We start from the raw sequence: 8,337 nt of genomic DNA, 5'->3' as shown, positions 1-8,337 counted from the left end.
TCAGTCTTTGTTCTCCACTGTGGTTTCTTCTCTATTTGGGGACATTTCTCTTTCCCACACATGTCTGTGACTACATACTACATACTTTACATACTACATACTACATACTATGTATGACTACATACTTTAGAGCTCTTGTGAGTAGCTGGGCTTGGTCTTCAGAGCAGACATGGTCTCAAGCAAGTGCAATAATCTTGTCCTTGACCTTGGACATCTTGATCCTCTCATGTCCCAGCCCACTCACATCATCATCTTGTCTGGAAATGGAAGTCTCCTTACCATGAACCAGCACCACTCACCCACAGCCACTGTTGGGACTGTGACAACAAGATCCAGATGAGGGGACTGAGGCAGAGATAGGACATTGCCATTCAAGGATACATGGACATTGGATGATGAATATTTAAGTTAATATCTGCTTTAAGTAAAAATCAAGACTCTAACCCAAATCAATGTCCCCTGAAGCTTGAGGGCAGGACCACACTCGAGGAGGAGGCTTGAACCAGGAAACAAGGGGAACTGAGGAGGCAGAGACGACTCAGAGGCTTGTCCCCAAGAAGGTGGGGTGGACGCCATTGCTAAGAAAAATGAGAAGTCAGTGGTGGTTTTTGGAATAGAAAGCAAGCCACACTCTGGGGCCAGGGGAAGTAGCATGTGTTCTTCCCTCACTTCCCTGTGTCTGTCCTTTGTGCTCATTGTCACAGTGACACTCGCCTGAACTGCACAGTGAGGAGGAGACTATGTCTCTGCTGAGCTGAGCTCTGCAGGCACAAGGACCAGCATCTTCCTGAAGTGTCTCCAGGGCCTGGGTGACCACTGTCAATGTGGGGGACCCAAAGAGAGGTCCTGATGGACAGATACAGGGTGAAGGGACTCTGTGAGGAAGGCTCTGACTGGAAGGATGTGCCTTGGGTCACTTCAACTTCAAGCAGCATCTCAGAAAACCTGGGGTTGATTTCCTGCTTCATCATGGAGATGAGAATCTTACTCATGGGGAGACATTGTGCCCCTTCCTGAGGGACTGCTGACTTGATATCACCATAACAAGGATGGCCAGCCTGTCAGTGGCTACATCCTGTGTCTACCCACCCTGAGGACTCCGTGGTCTCTTCCTTCTGACTGGCGGGGCTCGGAGAGGAGAGACACCATGCTCTCCAGCCTCACGGCCCTGCTCTGCTTTGGTGAGATGTGAGGAGGGAAGGGAAGCCCTGCTCTGACAGGACCCCAGGACTCAGGAGGCTCCCTGGGAGGAGGGCTTTGCTCAGGATTCAGGGCAAATCTCTCACAGGGACTCTCTTGCAGGGCTGAGCATGGGCCTGCGGACCCGGGAGCAGGAAGGTGAGTGTGTCCCCAGGTGTTCTAGGTCCTTCTGTGTACAAAGGACAAAGGGTCACTTTCTCTAGCCTTTGGGGATGAAGAATAGAAGTTCTGAGTTAATGGATAGGGAATAGCAGGGAAGGTCCTGGGGCTGAAATCTGGGGACTGGGGATAAATGTCTTGTAATCCAGCCTCTGATTCCTTCCAGGGACCCTCCCCAAACCCACCTTGTGCACTGAGCCAGGCTCTGTGATTCCCCTGGGGTAGAATGGTGACCATCTGGTGTCAGAGCTCCCAGAAGGCCCAAGAGTTCCATCTGGATAAAGAGGGAAACACACAACCCTGGGGCAGATACAAGCCACTAGATTCCATGGACAAGGCCAACTTGTCCATCATATACATGACAGTGCTCTCAGCAGGGAGATATCACTGTTACTATCTCAGCCCCACTGGCTGGTCAGAGCCCAGTGACACCCTGGAGTTGGTGGTGACAGGTGAGGGCACATCAGGGTCCCAGCCTCAGGCTCAGTCCTCAGGAAGGAGGGTACTCTAAGGGTTCTCCTCCTCACAGCCCAGCCCTGGGGAATGTGAAGGAGGTGTGAGTCCCATTTCACATGCTGCCTCCTTCTCTCCTAGGAGTGTACAGCAAACCTAGCCTCTCAGCCCTGGCCAGACGTGTCATGACCCCAGGAGGGAATGTGACTCTCAGATGTAACTCATTTCAGGGATTTGGCAAGTTTGTTCTGACTAAGGAAGGAAAAGACAGGCTCTCCTGGACCTTGGACTCATAGCCTCACCCCAGTGGGTAGGTCCAGGCCCAGTTCACTGTAGGCCCTATGACCCCCAACAGCAGATGGAGGTTCAGATGCTATGGCTGTTATAGGAATACATCCCACGTGTGGTCAGTGCCCAGTGACTCCTTGGAGCTCATGGTCTCAGGTACATCCCATTATTGTTCCATCCATGAACTGAGGCTCCAGACAAGTACCAGTGGTGTTTGCTGGGAGGGAATCCCCATGTGAGAGGTGGGGTGAGGGGAGCACAGGGGCTCCTGAGTCAGAGACACAGAGAGAAAAACAGCAGGGCCTGGGGGCGGGGCCAGGCCAGGAGGAGGGTTCATGGGAGGAGCAGCCCTGTCACTCCTGTCTGGTTCCTGCAGGTGGCTCAGGAAGGCCCTCCCTCCTGACCCAGCAGGGCCCCATTGTGGCCTCAGGACAGAACCTGACCCTCTAGTGTTGTTCCAACCTCTGCTATGACAGATTTGCTCTGTCCAAGGACAGGGTACAAGGTCTCCACCAGAGCACTGTTCTGCAGCCCCAGGCTGGGCTCTCAGACTGACTTTCCCCCTGGGTACTGTGAGCGGCTCTCACGGGGGCCAGTACAGGCGCTGTGGTGGACACAACCTGTCCTCTGTTCAGACCCTAGTGACCCTCTGGACATCCTGGTGGCAGATGAGGAGCCAGTGGATTCAGCCCAGGACCCAGAGTCTGCTCAGGCCCTGCTGGGGGTCTCAGGTGATGATGGTCACAGGAAGGGGTGTGGGGTCTGTCCCCAGGGAGGGAAGGGGACAGAGACAGGGGATAGGAGAGAGAAGGGGAGCAGAACATGCAGAGAAAACAGAGACAGACAGAAGAGAGGGTCCTCAGAAAGGGGCCTGGTGACTCTTAGGTCTGTGGCAGACCCTCACCCACCCACCCCCTTCTCTAGGATGGCTCCCTGAGAGACCCTCCCTCACCATGCAGCCAGTACCCACAGTGGCCTCAGGAGAAAGCGTGACCCTGCTGTGTCAGTCACAGAGCCTGAGGGACAGTTTCCTTCTGATCAAAGAGGAGACAGCTGACCCCCCTGTTGAGTCTCAGATCACAGTCCCAAGCTCAGCAGCACCAGGCAGAGTTCTCCATGGGTCCTGTGACTTCAGCCCACGGGGGTACCTACAGGTGCTACAGCTCACTCAGCACCTCCCCAACCTGTTGTCACAGCCCAATGACGCTCTGGAGATACTGGTGTCAGGTGAGGAGCCCTGACACTGTCCTCTCTGTGCTCACTCAGCTGAAGGCCCTGTCCCTAGGAGAGTAAGGGATAGAAATAAATGAGGAGTGCAGGAGGCTCCACAAAGGGGGGTCCAGCCCTTGAGAGGTGGAAAGAGACAGGGCCTACCACCCCTGAGTCCCCTGTTCTGAATCTCAGCAGAGAGAAAGAGCAGGAGGGTGGAGTGAGATGTGTGAGAAGTGAGGAGAAAGGTGATTAGACTGAGCAGAGAGGACAGATCCCCTCCCCCACTCACCACCTGCATCTTCATATCAGACTTAGAGCCCCTGACCCCCCACTCCACCCCACTGGGCCCTCTCCCTGAGAGAGTAACTTCCTCTCTGGGTGTCCACCTCTATAGGCTCCTGGGCTCACCTGAGCCTCCAGCACTCAGTGCTCACCTGAGAGTGAGTAGGGGCTATGCCAGGCTCAGGAGGAGCTGGGGGCTCCTGCCCACACTGAAGGCTCCCTTGTCTTCTCCATAGTTCTGGAGGACCTTGTCTGTTCCTGCTCCTTTCTGAGGACTTCCTGGCTGTGTGTCAATATACAGAAAAACAGTTTAATTTACATTATGTGGAGTGAACATTCAAATGTCTATTAGGCTATTCTTATTTTCATAGAGAAGACTAAATTCAGACATTTGTTGTGGAGAATAACTTCTTGTTACTATTAAGTGTTTGTATTACACACATTTCAGATGAGGTTTTAGTAAACTTCAGAAGCACTTTGATGGGTATTTGTGAAACAAAGTAAATGTACACCCAACTTTCAGAACTGCACATCTAATAATGTAATTTGTGTGTAAGCTGTTTGATTCCTTTATACAGTCTAAATAGTAGTAATTACACGGAGGAAAGCTATTGGTTTGGGCATATTTACTGCATGACCAATATCCTCTCCCTTTGGACTGTTTTTCAGTTGATCTCACTGATACAATGAGAAAATTATAATAATGATGAGTGAAAGGTAAATTCACTTTTTCAGACAGTACACCTGTTTGTCTGACTCCAGATTCCACATGATAAAATGACCAAGTAAACTATTCCACAGCTTTACCTCTGGAAAACAGTTTCACTCATAACCCAAATTATTTCAAGGCAAACTCATTAAGATGTCTGCATTTTACATTGAATGAACTATCAACCATTATTTCAATATGTTTTCTGATTTCCTTAGAGTTTTATTATTATTTATTTTTTACCAACAGATACACGTCTCCTAAAATGTATCTTGCTGTCTGATTTATAACTACATGAGACACATTACAAAGGTTTCCTGCTTTCAGAAATTTGGATATTAATGCAAATGAATAACATTTATTGTCCATGTGCATTTTCAAAATGGTGTAAACTGATATTGAGAATTTTGCATGGACCTTTGGAATTAGAATAGAAGGGAATAAGTTTTTACATCTTGTTTTCAATATCAAAATGCGGAAGCAGATTCCCAAAGTTGCCTAGTTTTGGTGCTTGCAAAAGACAATAATTTGGGGCAATTTCTCTGTTCCTGAAAGTGTGAATACCACAACTGTGGGCTTCCTTGGTTCACAGTGTTGATAAGCAGTGCCTGGAGGTTGTGTTTTGGGGTAAACATGAAGGATTAACCATCCATCCATGAAATCTTGCCAGAATTCCCAGAGTTTGTCTGAAAGGAGAGAGAAGATGATTGGCCTGCCCCTTCTGGGCCCCTGACTTGACCTCCGACCCCATGTTCCAAGGCCCAAAGTCCCCATCCCCCTTCTCCTCTGCCCCCTCCCTACATCCCACAAAGGAGAAGTTATTCCCTATTGAAGACCAGACTGGACACTTCTGGTGACCTGCCCCCTTATGACGTGCTCTGGGTCTTGAGACTCAGACTGAGCACAGAACAATCAGCTCTAAATTGTTCCTGAATTGAGATAATTTTTCCCCTAATCCTGAGCTTTTGTGCACAGCTCACTCTTGTCATGGCAGCTGGGAGCCAGAGCTGGATCAGACATCCCAGGGATGCTGACATCACGGGTAGGGGAGAACCTGGGGGGACACCAGAGTCCTGGACATTTGGAGCTGCCTGACTTCTGTGACCACTGTCCCCACATTTTTAGCCTCCCTACCCAAAGACTACACAGTGCAGAATCACATCCGCATGGGCGTGGCTGTGCTGGTCCTGGTGGTCCTCGGGGTGCTGTTCTTTCAGGTTCAGGACAGTAAGAATGGTCCAGGCTGCAGCCAGGATGTGAACACAGAGGGTACAGGGCACCATTGAGAGAGGGGGAGCGTGGAGCCCACCTGATGACCCAGGAGGTGGGGAAGGACAGTCTGTACCATAGGCGGGAAACTGCTGATTTGTCCAGGGTAGCAGAGGTGGCAAACGCGGTTTGGGGACAGGAAACATGAGCTTTGTTCCTGTGGAGACTCCTCCTCCCTCCCACTGTGGGGCTGCCTCTCCTCATCCTCACTGACTCCCCTTGACTGTCCCTCTGTTCTCACCCCTGTGACCTGAGGGGCCGCCCCACATGGCTGGTTTGGGTTTATATCTACACACTCCTTCATGCTGGATCCTATTCATGTAAACAAAATGTTGTGTCTTCATAAACCAGGAGCTTTTTTAAACCATAAAAACAAAGTACCAACATCTGTCACCTGGTAGGTGAATGCCAACATTCTTCAGCTAAGTGACAGAAGTCAGAGAGAAAAGGTCATGTTTTCTGTGACTGCGTTTGTATGAAGTGTCCAGGAGGAGGAAACCCACAGAGACAGGAGTCAGGTGGGCTTGTCAGGGGCTGACAAGGTGGAGAGATGGGAGGACGACAGCTTTGTGCTATATGGGTGCACTGTTAGACAAATTTTTTATTAAAACTAGACCAAATTGTGGTTCAGACACTGTATAAATTGGATTCTAGCAAATTCTATATTTGAAAGTGCTCCATTGTATGTTACATGAACTTATGCCATTAAAAAGAAATGTAACTAAAGGGTGCTGGTTCCCTGTGGATCCTTATTAACTTAGAAGTGGCCCCACATCCCCAGGCAGATTCATGGGTGGAAGGACTCCCACCAGGTCCAAGATGTCCTCAGTGTCCAGTGCTCAGGCTCAACCCCTGGTAGGATTCCCACCCTCACTCCTGAGTCCAGTGAGTCCAGGATCCAGGACAAGGAGCATCCTTCTGTCTCCCCTCCGTCTGGGCTCACCTACCATTCAACCAAGGATCCCCTTTAGCTTCTGATGCCCCCTGATGGCTTGAGGGGGATAGATACACTGCATCCAAGTAGCCCTTTCTCCCTCAAGTCTCTCAAGCCCATGTCTTAATCAGGCCCAGAAATGTCACAGATGGAACCTCTTCATGTCTCAGGCTCTGCTGATCCTCACAACACCCAGAGAGCTGAGCTTCCACCCTTGTCTACAATGAGGGAAAAAGGAGAGCAGAGGTGACTAGCTCAGAACTATGCATAATGTTTCCCATTGTCTTAGATCAAAACCTGTGAATTGTCTTCAACTGGTGCCTCTGCCCAGCACATGGAGATAGAGTCACCAGTGTCAGATGCAGGGTTACTTCTCACAGAGCAGGGCAGAGAGGCAGTCCTGCTCAGGGGTCTGGATGGGAGGGATAGAGAGAAGGTCTCCTGCTCACAGAGATGAGGAAGTCAGAAAGAGGAAGTGAGAGGGAAAGACCAAACCGCACTCCCGGTCAGGACAGTCGGTGGCTCTTGCAGTGGGTCAGGTGACCATGTTATATTTCACTCCCCAAGCCTCCAGCCCCTCAGTGGGTGGTCAGTTCTGGGACAGTACCATTGGCTCCCTAGGCTACCCAGACAGAGATCAGACAAACCCTCAGCTCTTCCCTCTCTTCCTCCCACATGATGAAGACACCCACAGCTCCTACCCTGAGCCTCTCTTTGTGAGACCCAGTTCCCCTCCACAGTCACACTAAGATGAAGACCCAGGACATCATGTGGGTGCAACCTCATCAGCCACCTCTCTGGCCTCCTGAGAACCCTCCTTTCCAGCTGAGGGTTTTACTCTGATGCACCTGAACTTACCCGTCATAGACCCTCCCTGCACAAAGCCTTTCTACAAGTCTCCACCTTGCTCCAGCACATCCAAGTGGGTCCACCTGACCCTCCATGTTGTTGGGGATCAGGGTGAGCTAAACTCTCCATCCCAAGCACAGACCACTGGTCCTACAAAGCAGACCCTTCCCAGTGCCCACCTCCCCTCCCCAGACTCACACACCTGGGTCATGGACACACTGGGCTTGTCATGGCCCCCCCTGAGCCAGTCTGCTCTGTGCAGACTCCACGGCACACCTCCTAGACCAAGACTCACAAAGAAGTCTTCCAGCACTTCTCACTCAACTCTACACACACTTTTGAGTTAGGGATTGCTTAAGATTTCATAAGAAAGCCTCACAAACCGCTTAGAATGCTGATTTAATCATCACTGGGTATCCTATGATGTTGGAGTTTTATCACTGTTTATTATCCATAAATCTTACTGCTGTCTATTCCCACACAGTGGTATCTTCTGAACACACCAATCTGCTGACACATTTTTTAACTGAATTCTTTTCTGTAACTTTAAAGATCAAACCCAGTAGTGCCTGCAGGGAACAGAGGCCCCATGTGACCAGGACACCACACACCTTGGTGACTCACTGCTCTTAGAACAATCACCCTCTTTCTAGTCCATGGTGATGTCCTCTCACCCCGCTGGGCTGGTTCTGTGCTGGACAGTGATGCGTGGGTCACCGGCCAGCAGTAATCACGGAACGCTGCAGATGGCTCACCAAAAAACACGCGAGAAAAAAACATGCACAGAGACAGAACAGTTTCTGTGGAGAAGTAGGGTCGGAATGGCCACCCCCCTCTAGTGGGGAGTGCTGATTTACTGTCCATACCTGCTTTTATTGGGCTCATTTTGCATAATAATTCAGGTAAAGTACAGTACTCATTAGGGGGAAGTAAGGAACCATAGAAAACAAGGAAGTCTGAGGGTCTATTTTGAGTCAGGGTC

At 50.3% G+C, this 8,337-nt stretch overlaps 1 pseudogene; it reads left to right on the top strand.

Moving 5' to 3' along the window:
- Positions 1-1,147: 1,147 nt before the first annotated feature.
- On the top strand, positions 1,148-5,874 carry LOC118496651 (annotated as a pseudogene).
- Positions 5,875-8,337: the final 2,463 nt, after the last annotated feature.

This window comes from Phyllostomus discolor, chromosome 12, assembly GCF_004126475.2.
Source record: "Phyllostomus discolor isolate MPI-MPIP mPhyDis1 chromosome 12, mPhyDis1.pri.v3, whole genome shotgun sequence".
Lineage (NCBI taxonomy): Eukaryota > Metazoa > Chordata > Mammalia > Chiroptera > Phyllostomidae > Phyllostomus > Phyllostomus discolor.
This window is presented reverse-complemented; position numbering and strand designations above follow the sequence as displayed.